Below are 16,164 nucleotides of genomic sequence, written 5' to 3' on the forward strand. Positions count from 1 at the left end.
TCTCCAGCTTCTAGTCCAAGATGGTGAAAGATCTCAAACAACCCCAGCTCTTTCTTAGTTATATTAATGCATTTGGTAAAAGGGACAGGCCATAATTCCTAGGCACCTGCATTCCGATAGGCTTGTTTTGCACTCCCTTGATAGGTGTGATTGGCAGGGGAAGAAGTCAGATTTAGCTAGAGCTTCTTTCTAAAAATAGTTAATCAATTTCAGTTCAAGGCTCTCGGGTTATAGGAAAAGAAAATGATTTCACTTGGGCACATAATGAGCTTGGATAATCAGTTTTCCTGCTCAGAAGCAATGAATCCAAGGGTTTAAAAGAAAAGGAATGTTATTAAGAGGGATAAAATGTCAACTCAGCATAAAACTTCTAGGCCTGTTCACTAAAATCAGCAATAGAATCTTCTTGCATATTTTTCAATGTAGCCCTCACCCTTGTTTTGCCCAAAGCTGAGAGAGCCTATTCTCCATCTGTAAGGAGTTGCTGTTCTTAAACCTCTTGTACTGTTTCCAAGCACAGTGATCCTACCCCTGACACTGGGTCACTGCTCTTCCAGCTTCAATCCAGGAAGCCTTGGCTCTGTCAGAGAGGAGTCTATAGCAAGGAAAACACAAAGTAAACCCAGAGGAACACACCATTTGAGTTTTGGTTTTGTTTGATACCTTTCTTGCTCCTTGGATCATTTGGTCTACCACCATCAAGTGGAGTACCACAGGTAATTCCTAACCCTCAAATCACCATTCTCTCTTCATGAATAAGAGTTTTTAATACCTTCAAATGTAAGACACAATTGTTTTTCAAACTCAGTGCCTGAGAGTGAAATCCACTGAAGTCAAATCACCTGCTCCCTTTTTGTTGTGATCTCCTGTCACTTCAAGCAGTGCTGGATTTCTCTTTGATCCCATTATGGGCAGGATCAGCAGTAACTCTCCATTCTTTTAGGAATACTGGGCTTACCTCAGGACAGATATAGCTCTGAATTTGAGTTTTACTTCCATGCAAGTTTACAGCACAAAGGATTGAATTGAATAGCTGGCTGAAGATGCTAAAAGGAGTTTTTGCAGTGTCTGTCTTCCGTTCTTACAGTTGTTGCCATCTCCTTATATAAGCCATTCAAAGTCATTCACAGTGGAAATACCAAAGGTTGGAATCATTCAGGAAAGCATGAGCGAGGCAGAGGTGAGAGGGTTAAATGAAAAGAAAAATATAATATTGTTTGGATAATAGGAAATATTTATTGAAAGTGATATCGTGCAAAATGATCTGTGCTTTAACTGCAGTGATGCATAAACCTGAACTGGGAAGTAGCCATTACTGCTAGAAAAAGTTGAGAGTGCTGCAGAAGCTGGGGTGAAACTAGTTTCTTCTACTTCAAGTCCTTGTAGTCTGATTATATTTCAAGTGCACCGACTGTTTAGAGGTGACCTAAACAGTTCTTTAATAGCAATTTCAGTGAATGCTTTCGCTAAACCAGAGAAGAGCTCATTTTTTTCCAGTTTCTGAGTTGTCGGATAAAAACACTGGCTCAGAGCTGCCACCCAATGATCAGACCCTGTAAAATCACTAAAATACGGGCTACCTGTGTTGCAAAGCACTGCGTTCTGTGAGACAATACAGTGGAGGCAAAATAATTTCTTGCTGCATAAAAAAGACAGTGAAAGGCCATTTCCATCTCCATTCTCCTTCTCCTCTTTCCCCACATCTGCATATCCCATTACTCATTGCCTTGTCTGCAACTAGGTCCTTTGCTTAGAAATTTTAAATGGTTAACCTGTTAACTTCTGGTTTGTTTTGTTTTTCCTTCTGTATTGATTTTCTGCTGGTTTATCAATTTGACTCAGTTCAGAGCATGGGCAGGGAAGTGCCAACAAAACAAGCAAGAAGGAATGAACTGTTGAGAGCTGAAGAATGGATAGAAGGGAGATTTCAGCTGCAGTGCGCATGAGCACTTATTTCAACTCTGTTCTTGTCTAACTACATATGACATGGTACCTGGAGATTCCAAAGCTGGCTTTCCATATATGTGTTTGGAAATCCAAAGCACTCTAAAACACTCCTGCCACACAGGAAAATGTTCCTTGCCAAGGTTGTGGCTAAATTAGTCTGCTCAGCACTCAAGGACTTCAGATATTGATTGTCCCCAGCGGCTGTGCTGCCTTACTGAAAACTATAATCTCAGTTATCTCTGCAGCTTTCATGTGCCACCTGTCTGAAAGTGGTTTTTCCTGGCTGAGCTGTACCATTTGGGAAAGCAAAGAAGATGAAGGGGGATGGACACAGGTATGTTCATTTGTCATCAAACAGCTGTCACCCATTTGAGTGCATTATACAACACCAAATATTTTATACTATTTAAGTGCTTATAAAATATCTTCATTTGTAAAAGGTGTACACAGTGCCTTCATTTCACTGCAAGAGGCAAATACCCCATTTTGTGTCCAGTGGTGCACCAAAAGGACCTTTCAGTCCATTTCTCTTCTGATCTATTCTCTTAATGAGCCCTTCATGAATAGTAAAAGGGTATTTGCTTCCAGCTGAACCATAATCTTGCAGTCTGCCTGCTCGCCCTAGTGTCCATTTCTAATGGCTAGTAGGCATTTTTAATGTCTAGTAGGAACAAATTTTACATCTATGTGTGGATTCATCCCACATTATGTGTTGCCTATTAGCTGACTGTGTCCTGAACTGCCTGCTTCCAATATGCCAAATAACATCAGCAGATTTCTGTTCAGCTCCATGTTTTCTGGACTAGGACCTGCTGTGGTCTCAGAAGACATTGTTCATTATGTACCTGGAGTTATATTGGCCATCAGTGCTGGGTGCAACACAGAGAACCGGCTGTTCCTGCAGAGCTGTGCTGTTCAGGGCAGGCCAGAGTGGTGTGTGCTCAGACAGCAGCCACTCAGTACTGATGTACAAAGCAAACCCACAGGGAGGTTTCTACAAGCTGCAATTTGGCCAGTCTCCTTAATTGGAAAGACTTGGACATCTGCCTGGAAATATTTGGTTAATTATTGGTGGTGGAGAATGATTATCACTTGATTATCATATTAGTTAAATTTTAACCTCCTTCACTACTTTAACAAATTCAGCATACTGTTATCTAATCACCAGCCAATGGTGAAGTAATAATCCTAATTCTGTCCCAAAACAGTTCATATTATTGAGCAAAGCATCAATCTTCCAAAATGGTGAGAGCTTAGGACCAGATGGGGTAAACAGGGCATTGCTATTCCCAGATATGTACTTTGTGATTGCTGCACCAAATTGCTACACTTTGGAGCTGGAAGGCAGAGTCTGCAATAAAGACCATTACATTTGTGAGAAAAACACATCAGAAAGTACTAAAGACCCTGCATACCCTGCATCATTCAACCCTTGGGTGGTCCTTACTTACTGCCCAGATAGGCTCCTGAACTCCAGGCTGAACAGACTGGATGCTGGATGCATGTGCTTCTCTCTGAGAGCCACTTACCTCTGAGCTAGGTATAGGTCTGTCAGGGGCAAGTGGGGTTCATGAGAGCTTCAGTAAGGGAACATGCATGTTGTGAGGTGATTTGTGCATTGGAGGAGTCCTGAGGCTTGCAGGTTTCCTGTTCCCTTTAAGTGGAATAACCTGTTGTTTCTTTGGTTTTATTTTCACTGGTTTGGCCTATAAATAGCATGAGCTTTCACAAACAGCCTGATGCTGCCTCTTCTCAGGTGAATTTCCATTTGCTTTAGCACATTTCTGCTGCTGGGACAACCATGGCTGGATCCCAGTGCATCCTCTGTGCTCTCTGGACTGCTGGGGTAGCTGTCAGAGTGTCATGAATCTTCTCACAAAGATGAGTTTGCTCACAAACACACACCCCTCCCTCTACTGCCCTCTTACACCACTCACAGGTCCTGCTCCAACTTACAAGCTGAGCGGGTGAATTTCTGTGTGGGCTCCTCTCAACACCACATCCTTCTTCAAGGATATGGACATCACACACTAATCCTTCCCACCATACCAGTGGTGGAAACAACAAAGTGATTTTTTTCTTGTTTGCATATTCAGATTTATCTCACACTGCTCTCCCCAGAAACACTTTATAGAAGGGGAGAAAGCATCAGGAACAAATCTGGTGTTGCCAGCTAGCAGGCAATGGGTTCAGGTTTCACAGGCAGGTTTATTAGATGGTGGAAGAAAAAGACTCAGTGTTGAATGCCCTCCAATCTTCAACCTTCATCTTCTAGGATTAGTCTTTTTTACTCCCCTCACGTTTCTTCATTTCTTTCTGCACATTAAGATCTAGGAAATATTTCTCATACCATCTCCCTGTAAAGAAGGGAAATCGTAGTTCAGTTACAGCTACCCTCCTAGTGCTATCATACCCCAAGGATTATTCTAGCTGTAGAGCTTCTCTCTTGTTAAAATGCCAGTTTCTACTCCCCTTGTGCCTCTGCCCAAATTCATCCTTTGTCCTTGGCAGAAGCAGCACCCATCTCAGGAATTCAGCAATGTACTTTTCCCGGCAGAAGTCATACCTAGCTCACTAATTCTCTTTCCATGCCAATGTCTGGGATCTATGACTGCTTTCTGAAATATGTCAGGGGTGTAGGAATCTCTCATCAAGCTTTGGATCTTCAGTGGGCCACCTGTAAGGAACAGCAAATAAGTAACTGTATGTAGAAATCACCCTACTGCAGTCTTGGATTTGAACAGGCGAGCAACACCAGCAGTTGCAAGGGCTCAAGAAAAGGCATGTGTTGACTGCAGTACCTTTGATCAGGTCTAAGGCTGGGTGCTGAAAAATAGCTTCATCATCAACACCCAGGAGGTTGCTTGTGTTTGCCAATTTATCTCCTTTTCATCCTCAAGTATGAGATGCACACAAAGGGTGCTGCAAGGTATCATTTTTACTTGTATCCCAGTGCCCTTTCTTCAGTCAAGTGCCCACTTAGCTCCTGTTGAATCTCCTCATCCATGTGACTAGCTTCCTAGCAGCTACTAGCAGCACAACTCCACAAAATCACCACCATCTTACCACTCCAGGCCTTCTTGATCTCATTTTCTAGCACATTACTTAACAGAGTTGCCAACTGTGACTTCTCTTTTTATCCCCTCTTTACTTCTAGCCATGAGGGGGCTTTATTTTAATCTCTAACCCTTTCCTCTTCACCTTCCTTTTAATCACACCTTTCTCTTGACAATATTGATTTTGAGCTCCCTGAGGAAAGACGTCCTTCTTTTCTGTGTGACTACACAAACCCAGGACAATGAAGTCCTCAATACCCACGGTATGTCATGGAACATACTGTATAAGGAAAAGGAATCTGCCTTATGCTGGTACATGAGAAACTAGGACCAGGGACAATTATTTCAGAGTTTCTTGGATGAATTCTCAGTTTCCAATATTTGCTTAGATGGAGGGATCCTGAGGAACCTTGGAAACAGAGGTTAGTGAAAGATATTTCAGAGCTCCACATGTCTAAAGGTCTGGAAGAGAAATTATGTTGACACTGAACTGGTGGTAACTAGCAACTGGAGATGGCAGGGAACATTGGTGTCCATTTGGACAAATGCAAATGGTGTCTGTTTGGACGACTCTGGACAGGATGACAGAGGTTATGATTTGTGTTCACTTTTCACACTGTGGGGGAAAAAAAAGTGAAAGAAAAGAAAGGGAGAGAATACATAAAATGGGAGTGTGTAGGTTCCAGTTCCTCAGGTACCACAGCCTGGAAAAGCAGTGACTTTGGATGGAAGGAATAAGAAGGGAAAGTGAGTATGACCTATGGTCAGATCTCTACCTACAGCAATGTGGCTGCCTGAGCCCTGGCAAAACATAGATGGAATCAGCTTTGAAAGTCAGGGGTAGGTGGTGTGTCCCCTCACCTTGGAAGAGATTTACTCTCAAATTGTAATCCAGCTGTTGGTAATCTGAAAGAGATGCCCAGGTCAAGGAGCTTTTTGTCATTTCAGTACAGTTGTTAGGTCCTTTTTGTCCTGTTTCTAATGCTGCATTGTCCTGAGCTTGGTGTTTCTGGAAACACAAACAACAGGGAAACTCTGTCAATCCACTTTCCCAAACTCCTGGCATTTCCAGCCCTGCACAGCTCTTTCAGCTATGACTAATCCCTGGGACCTGGGTCTGTCCTTGAGTCTCCCTTAGTGGCTTCTGTAGGCATTGCATTTGCATGGGACAACTAGGATGAGAAGAGCCTTTTGGGCAGAGGGAACATCTGTGTAACCCTCTGTCATGTCCTGCTTGTTGGGTGTGGTCCTCATCCCAGAAGGACGTGATAGGTTTAGCCCATGCAAAGATGTGACAAGTTAAAACCAAAGCCCTGGCCCATAGCGGTGTGTGGAAACCCAGGGCACCGGGAATATTTCTCTCTCTGCTCTGGGGGGCCTTGACCCCCAAGGGAACACTGATTTTGACCCTCATTCATGGAGAAAGTTTCCTAGACTTCAAGATAGACTAGAATCCACAAAAGTGTGAAATAGGTTATAGAGAGTAGTGTAGGTGTATCACCTGGTGAGAAATTTAGGTTTTAGGATTTTTAGTATGTTGCGGATGGAAGCAAGATGGAGGGCACAGGGTGTTGTCCTGGGTTTCTTCTTCATGCTTCTTCTTCCTTCTTCTCCATGGGTTTGGGTGGCATTTTGTAATTGGGCAGAAAAGTCCACATTGCGGGCTCTTTGGGATCAGTTATTGAGTTAAAAGGGAAAATAATCTAGGTGTCAGTTCTTAATTGGATAGTTTAGTCTTAAAACACCTTATAACTAGAGATTGTTGGCCATTTTGTGCCTTCTAATGAAAAGCTGCTGAACTCACAGTGGTGAAACTGTTTTACTGATAAGAAATAATAAACACCTGAGTCCAAACACAAACTACTGTCTCAAGTGCCTTCAATCCAGACCCAGAGAAACCAACAACTGGTACCTCCACAGCGGTGGAATACAGTAATTGTGAGCCTGCTGGCACTAGCAACAGGACAAATGGGATCTGGACCAGGTAGGAATGTACATTGGATTCGTCAGATTAGCTCAGGACATGACACAGGCTTTACCTTCTTCTCCTGAGGCAGTTGCGGGAATGAAGGTACCAGCCCATGAGATAGGAAGCCTAGTGCTCCACCAGGGCTGCCTTGAATCAGCAGCAGCTGGGGTTTTACACTGAGACAGGTCTTTGCAGCACCAAGTCTTTCACTGTTTTGGGATCCTGAAGCTGAAGTTACTATATCAACCAGACCCCAGGAGTCAGGGCTGCATGCTCTGCAGAACCTCTCCCACAAAAAGAACAGAGCCACAAGACTTGAGGAGAGGAAGCCAGTCCTGACTCACAGGGAATGATCTGCTTCTTTTCTCTATCACTCTTCTTTCTTTTTAAAGAAGAGCCATACACTTACACATGATCAAAGTGCAGGAAGCTGCTGCTAAATAAACTGCTGTGCTAACTCCCACCTCCTACTTAAAACAAAAACATGTCTGTTTGTTATTATTACTATATTTGGTAGGAAGAACTTTCCAGTCTGCTGATGTAGAAATTCCTCCTCTCCCATTTCTTCCAACAAAGCAGAATTTCTGTGTAATGAGGCAATGGGCTCATTTCCCAAATCCCTTTCATCAATAATTTCCCCAGTTTCTCTCAGACAAAATGACACCAAAGCCTGCAACTGTTCCTACTTTCTAGTCTGTAATTGTATATGATGTTGTTGTCACTGTTATTATAAAAACACTTCAACCGCATGTGATTGTTATTTTTCATTTTATTTCTGACCCTGAAGGTCCAAAATCCAAGCACTGCTCAGAGAATCCCACATCTTGAAGCCAAGAAGGACTTCAAGGCCATTTCACCATCCTCCTGGATAACAGAAATCACAGAAGTATGTCTGCTTATTGCTTTGCTAAACCAATTCTGTGAGGGACAATAGGCAACCAATCAGAAAAGATCTATCTTGATCAAAGAGCTAAGAAGGGTTAAACATATTTCTTTCTGAAGGAAATGTTTAGCATAGCCTAACACTGACTTTCCTGACATGCAGCCTTTGAGGAAAGAGGGAGCTGTTCTTCCCAGGCAGAAAACCTCCTTAGACAGGTGTGGGAACTCGCCACTCTCACCAGCCACCAGACATGGCCAAAAGTGGTCTCATAGGCCTTCCACATTTGACTGGGTCTCCAAAATGTGAGGAGGTTTCAGTGACTTTCCAAACTTGAGGAGCCCCATGGATGTGAACATGACATTTCTCTCTCTTCTTTTTTTTAACTGATTAAAAAAATCCAAATATCTGTGATTTACCAAGAAGCAAAGCCTCTTCCATGAACACCTCTCTCACCTGCTCCATGATCTCTGGTGTGGTGACTGGTGGTTTGTAGAAGCAGGGAGGTCCTGCTCAAGTCCAGGTATGGAGGTGGGATGAAGGCTGAAGAGTAGAGATGGTTGCTAGGGAACAATGCTCCCTCCCTCTATGAGCTGTGGGCTCCAGCTCCATGGGAAACATGGAGTTTCACACAGTTTAGAGAAGGGTTATCCTTGCTGATGGAAAACCACACAAGGAGCAGAGTAAAAGGCTCATGTTTCATGAAATACCTGCACCCAAAAGCTCTCATCACACATAAAGGATTTCATGGAGACTTTTCTAACATAGTCATGATAATCAACAAGACCCTACTTCAGCAGAAATGGATCTTTTAGCATCTCCAAATGCTAAAGCTGAACACGAGCTCTCCAACCTCAGCCTTGTTGCTGGGACCTTGTTGCTGCCTACCTGGAACAGCAGTAAAGGGTAATTATCAGTGGGCCATACCAGTTGACACCATACATTCCTTTGTGATGTCACTTACCTGGACCCCAGGGAAGCAACACACCTCCTTGTGGGTTGGGTCCAGTTGCCATATGGAAGGTATGGAAAATCACCATTTTCCACATTCCAAATGGGAAGGTGGCGGGCTGGCAAGAAGTCTTCCATAGACTCAATGACAGAACCACAGCTTGGCCCTCCCATGTCCAATATCCAGTGCTGTATTTTAGCACGGGACTTTGCATTCATTCTGCTCCTGATCTTTCACCAGACCACTGGAATTTCTGCAGGTCTTCAGGCACAGAGTGTAACTCTCTTTCATGATGCAGAGCTGCTTTTCCCACCCAACACAAGCAGGTCACAGGTAACAGAAGAGAATTAGAAATACTCACAGATGCATCATCTAATATTTTATTAATTGTCAAAAATCAAAAGTTCAATAGAAACCGAATGATAATACTTTAAAAAATTGGAAAAATCTAAACAAACCGCTATTTTCTTTACTTCCACATCTCCCTTTTGCTTTACCCTGGGCTGGAGACAGCTGCTAGACCATGTTACCCCAGACCCAGCCCTCCCTCTAGGCCTTGCTGCGCTTCAGCTCAGAGACTTTGTAGTGTGGAGGGGCTCGGTGGAACCACTCGGACCAGGAGCCGTCGTACACGGCCACGTCGCGCTTGCCACACAGGAAGGCGGCCAGGGCAATCTGGCACGCCGTGACGCCCTTGCGGCACGTGGCCGTCAGCGGCTTCGAGAGATCCACCTTCTTCTCACGGAATATTTCCTGGATCTCCTCAATACTCTTCTCATGCCCTGTTTCTGATAGGAATGAGTGGAAGGGTATGTTCACAGCACCAGGGATGTGGCCAGACTCCAACCCTGCGAGAGTGAACCAGAAAATGAAACATGAGCAAGGACACATTAACATAGGTGATGAAAGACACCCACAAGAGACATTAAAGACATCACTGCAGATAGCCTCACTCCCTCCAGAAGACTCATTTGTTCCACTTGATGATGAAGATGCAAAGTGGCATAAGGCTAAAAAGAAGAGGACAAATATTATTCAACTTTGTTGAAGTCAAAACTTCCAGAATATTCAGCAAACTATTTCCTCACTGAAAGCAATGAGATGTAGAAATCTGAAGAAACCCTAGACATGACAGGAATCAAAGAACCTCCACAGAAAATGCCTTAACAAAGGCATTAAGGGCACCTGTGATAAGAGGAATAAAGCAATGCATTTCCAACCTTCCCCAGGTATGCCACCAGTGTGTAGTGACACACTGTAGTTTTCAGAAGCAGGAAATGAGGCCTGTACATGGAATTTGTGAAAGTTATTATCTGTTCACAGTTCATTCCTGCATCACCTTAAAGTCATATTTCAGAAAAATAAATAAGAAATCATACAGCAACCTTAAGTCAGGTACATCACTTCTGAGGCAGCTATCCTGGGACAACGGGGTCAGAGAAGTCAGAATTTAAATTTTGTATCACTTCTTATCTACTCCATGGATGAAATCAGCACAGGTTGTTTTTCTGCTGGTGTATCTGACCACTTTAGGCAAGTTCAAAACTGTACGTCAAAAGAAGATCTTTAGAGAGTTGCAGATATAAAAATACGATGGACAAGGCTGGCATCACACCCTTCAAATTCAGACTCTTAAGGCTTAATAATGGAAGCTTTTCCAATCATTTTGAGAGGCTTTGGATCAAGACTCACTGGAGCCAAAACCATTATGTATTACACTGAAAATGTGTTTCAGGGAATGTTTCCTTGCTAGATTTGAACTTCTAATGAGACAGATCTGGAAAAAATCACATGAATAGTAAACTGTTTCACTGGCAGCTTTCTGTGTGCCCAAATTATTGGGATAACTGGTCTTGGGAGATGGGAATGATTGGGGCAGTTTAATCATTTGACTTTGTTACAGTCAAATGATTAAAGTATACCTAGACAGAGGATTGACATCGTACATAATGACACTGCAGTTTCATCACTATGCAGAGTGGTAACATGACATAGTGAGATATAAGGGGAAAATGGCTTTGGCACGGAATTGAAGGGAATTTTTGCTCTGCTGAACAAAGACAGAGCCTAAAGACAATCAAAGCTGCCCTGAGTCAGCTTCACAAGTTCTCTTCCTGTTCCAGATGTACCCTCTTTGTCTCTTGATTAATCCTCCCCGGGTGCATTAAAAATACGGCACAGTTGTCTAGGAGTCACCTCATGCATCCTTCAGAAATGTTTAGCATTACTGAGAGAAGTTGGGAGAAAAACTGCTGACTTCTGCAGGGACTAACATTTAAAAAGGAAAAGAAAAAATAAAAGAGGCAGTGTTTTGGACTGACGGTTCCACCACTTTTTTTCCAGTTCCAGAAGACAACAGCTCATCACTTCAGTACACAGAACTGCAAAACTTACTCATCAATACAGTGTCTGTATGATAGAGAGGAAATAAAAAATGAAGCAGAAACTGAGAAAACCTTGTATATAGTTCTCAGACTGCAAAGCTGCTTACTGAAGCCTCTTACATGCCTGGGTTAGGCTACCACTTTCCCACAGAGTAAATGGAAAAGGATGCTTTCAGCAAAGGATTTCTGCAAGGCTCTGCTGCAGTACTGGTGATCACTCCAATATAGACAAATCTGTGAGCTATCCTAGGGCACTGGGAAGTGTACTGAGAACAGGAAGCCCTGGAGGATGAACTAGGGAACTAGGGATGAGCAAGGAATTCTTGCTCAAAGAAGCTTGCTGGGTCATCAATTCACTTTCTAGGTGTCCCAGGCACCATGATCATTATGGCTTCTCTAGACTGTTCACACACCTTAAAATAGGTTTGTACCCCTCTCTTATTGGAGACAGACAATCCACCACCCCTAAACAACTCTTCATGTAGCAGCTGAGCAGATCTGAAAAAAACACTCAGAGCAGTTTCGACTTTGATCTATAGGGAGACTTTATTGCTCCAGAGATTTAAATGTCTGTTGGAGTCAGAGACTAGTGCTTGCACTCTGTGGGTGAAAGATGGGGAATTCTGTAGAAACTGCATTTATTCACATATGTGGGTGTTCAGCTGAGAAAAAGAGCTGAAACTGCACAACCACAATTGCTTGGACTGCCTAAGGAGTGCTCTCAAGTGGCTGAGGATGCTTTATAATCTCTCTCTGCTAGGTCAAGAGCAGAGAAACATAGGACTGGAAGGCAAGGCTGGATGCAGCTGGAATCTGAACAGGGGAGAGGATACATTTGCTCCTGTCCCATATGAAACAGAGGACACTCCACATCAGATCCATGCAGTCACCATCAGAAACTCCAGGAAGGAACCCTAGGACTACAAAGCCTGGGCCCCAGCTATCTCAGCAATCATTTTATAAGCTGCCTTTCAAAAAAGCATCCATCTCAGAAATAGTTTGGATTCTTGTCATGAAACTTCCCACTGAAGTACCTCCTGGCTCATGTGAGGAAGAACATTATTTTCCATCACGGTCAGTCCATACACCATTTATCCTTGAGCTAACACTGCCCCATGGCTGAAATAGTTTTTCTGCCCTTCTGCTATTCCTCCAACAGACTGATGCAAGCCCTCAGCACTCCCAACAATCTCACGTCCTTAGCCTAAACTCAGTAAGAGCCAATTAGATACATTTTTCCCTGTCTTGGCCACCCTATAAACAGCTCTAGGTGTCCAGCAGGCTTCTGGACAAAGAAGTGGCATTTCCTACTGTCACAGTTGGCAGAGAGGAGTTGCCAAGGCTGTTGCCAAGGTCAAATCACATGTGATGTTCCTGCACCCAACTAATTCACCCAGTCTTACCCTCTTCTATTGCTTCCAAATGTGGGTTACTGGCTTGTAGGAGAAACACAAGCAGTTCAGTTTTGGGCTACTAAGCACTTGAGTTTGCTCTACGTAGTGTTATACACTCCTACGTCTGCAGGTGGCACCTCACATCATACTCCCCATGCAATCATTTAGACTTTCCCATGGCTGTGCCACAGCACATTTCAGTAACAACTCCCTATGTTCAAAGCCTTGATGATTCAGGAAAACACAAAACAAAACACGTAAGCTTCAGGATGGGACCATGCTGGCAACTTACAACCTCACAGATCTTCTTTCAGTACATACTGTTCTTATCTCACTTCTCTCCTTTTCAGTCAATTTTTAAAACCTAACAATACTTGTGCTATTTGCCCTCTTCTCATACTGACCTAATAAATGCCCCTCTAATGTTATGCCCAAAGCATGAATAAAGTGCAAATGGCACAACTCTACCTTGTAGATGCTTCCAACGGGTGGAAGAAAAGATTACTTCCAGACATGCATATTTCCATTTCTCTTATCTGGTCAACCAATTCTGTTGGCAAGGAAATAAAGCCCCTGGGTGAAGTGCAAGTCTACCAACATATTTTACGCAATTTTGCCTTTGTTTAAAGTAATTTTTCTTGAAGAGTTTTTTGAAAGCTTCCCAGTCTATCCATGTTAGAAGACCAACAGCTACCTAGGTTGTGCTGTATCCCCTATTCTAAATATGAAGTTTGCACTTGTTTCTGTCCCATAGAACCATGCTTTGAATAAATGTATCAAATTCTTGCCTCATGAATTTCCAACATCACATGACTGATTTTTGACACATATTTGGGATTGAGATCATCTGCCTCACTGATTTGAGCATGGGAATATCTTTTGGTTAGCCCTCTCCCTGCTCTGCAGAATTATCCGTAGGAGAGAAGAAAACATGGTAGCACAGACTCAGGGCTCAGTATAATGCCAAGACCACACACAAATAATCTTCCACCTGGAACCCCTGCTAACTGAACAGCAACCTTATTTATTCTTTCTCTCCTTGTTCTCCTTTGTTCACTCTGTTCCAGAAGATTTTGTTATTTAATTCCTTTTGCCAAGTCTCACTCAGCTTGGTGTCTGGCAATCCTTCCTCACAATTTATAACTTGTAATATGTTATCTTCTTCACTACTTAATCCCCTTTTCCACATCTGTTAGATTCTCTGCTTACATATTGTTTTTATTGTTGGCTATTTATCTAAGACCATAGCCCCTCCTCTCTAGCCTTCCCTTTGCGATGAAAGCTCCAGATGGAATTTCTTAATGTCAAAAAGATAAAAGATTTGCTCAGCCCATATTTAACTCCCTGTGGCTTTGGAGTGTGCTGGCTGCAGATAGTTCTTTTCCAAAGGCCTCCTCTGTTGCCTCCTTACTTATCTCCCTCCTCCATTCAAATGGTATGTCTTAGGAGGGACAATTACTGATCTTGTCTAACCTACCGTGAACGCACTGTAAAGAACACTTTAAGCTTGGTCCTGGCCAGCTCTCTGAAAGTCCTCGTAGGTTCCTGTGGGTTGAAACAGACTTTGATGAAGTCTCTCACTCTCCATTCCTGTGCCCCAAGTATTATTACATGATCAAAGCAAAGCCAGTCCACTCCCAGCTGCAGAATCCTCTCGGAAGAGAGGGGAAAGAAAAATGTACATTTCATTCTCATTGCCACTGAATATTCAAGATTAGCAAAAGCTTTATGTTTGGGACAGGCAGGATGGAGAGCTGGGAAAATGGGCAAAATCTGAAGAGCTCTATATGCAGAAGGGAGACAAGGACTACTTCAGGGCTGAGAAAGAGAAGAAAACTACCTGCAAGCTCATGAAATTATTTTGGGTTTGCTCTCTTTTTTTAGATGATAGAGTTCTTGCCTAGCAACTTTTGCCTCTTTTCTCAGATGTCTGCAAAAGAATTCAGAAATTTCAACTTTTCTGTATGCATTTTGTTAATTATAATTCTTGCTCATCAGTTTTTAGTGCCCCACAGCCAGAGAGGATCAGCACTGGCAACCATCATGTAATTATTTTTATCATCAACCCTGGACAGCTAGTTCCTGCAGAAACAGAGCACTGCAGGGACACCTGAAACTACTCAGTGCATAGGTCAGGGCTGCACATCTGTCAGGCTTCTGCTGCACACTCTGCATGGACATCCAAGCTTTTCATCTAAAGCAATACCTGCATGTAAGACCTATGAGACCTGGCCTACAGAGATGTCCACTTTATTCCACTCTGGCAACTTTGGTGAACCTCTCCCACCAAATAAAAAATAGTACTTATGATGCTTATTTTAACCAGTACATAGGTCTAAATCCCAGCAAGGATAAAAGTAAAACAGGAACAATTAATTCTTACCACAAAGAACTGAAAAACTAAAGAGGCAAAAGAGTCAGCTGCAATTAGCCTCTTCTAGAGATGAGGCTCACAGAACAGGAGAGATTAATTGACTTAATTAGGAAGTCAAGAACTGAAGCAATAATTAAACTGAAATCACCTGAGAAGGCAAAAAGTTCCTTAACCTGAAGACCATTAGTCTTCTCTAAATTGCGTCCTCCCTGATTGGATGACCCCTGCAATTAATCAGCATTGATTTCAAATTGCTCTTTTCGGTGTAAGCACTGTCTTTTACCCACTGCTGGCTGATGTGCTGCTACTGGCTAGCTTGGTTCAGAGAGCTGTCAAGCTCCTGTGGAATGAGCAGCTGCAGCTGGAGTGCTTATCCTGCTGGATCTGCTGTGGGAAGCAAAACTGGACCACCACAAATAAGCTGTTCCATGCTGACTCATTTCAAAGGAAAAATCTGTTTTGAAGATGCTGTTGGGTCGGTCTGTGGTATTTGTCATCTGGTGACAACTCTCACCTCGGGAAAGAATGCAAAATCTACCAGCTCCCAGCAAGGAGCATTTTAGTTGCATCTTGAGGTTAAAATTCAACCTTCACTTTGATGGGCTGTGGTAGGAGAAGAAATAGAATGAGTTACAAGCCTAACTTTCCCTTTCCCCAGCCACAGTCTCTCTCCTCCATCACTCCCATTACCTCTCCCACATTCCACACTGTCTTTCTGCAGATCAAATGTGTTGAGGGGCTCCCTGTAGACACCTGGGCCATCCATGTGTGCAGTCATTTACAGCCACGCGCTCCTGAAGTTTGGATGCAGGAACATATTTCAGGACACGCTGTCACACTAACTGGCTGTACAGCAACACACACACATGTGAACAACCAGGACAAAATGACAACAACCTGTGGGGCAGGCAGCAGGACAGCACAGCCTGGGGAACACAGAAACCCTCTGCACATACCAGCAGTGTGGGCTCTGCTCAGACCCAACAGCTGCTGCTGAGCTTTTCTGTGCTTTCTTCTAGAAACACTTTCTTTTCCAATCATTTCTGTGATTCCCTTGTTGAGGAACACATTCAGTGCTGGCAGCTCGGTGTGCAGCTGCAGTGGCAGCCGCAGGTTGGGCTCTGGGCTGTGAGAGCCCCAGGCAAGAGGCCAGGAACTGGCGCTGACCCTTGGCACAGCAGAGGGCACAGGACCTGTGGCACAGCCAG

The sequence above is a fragment of the Geospiza fortis genome, unplaced genomic scaffold (assembly GCF_000277835.1).
Source record: "Geospiza fortis unplaced genomic scaffold, GeoFor_1.0 scaffold173, whole genome shotgun sequence".
Classification (NCBI taxonomy): Eukaryota; Metazoa; Chordata; class Aves; order Passeriformes; family Thraupidae; genus Geospiza; species Geospiza fortis.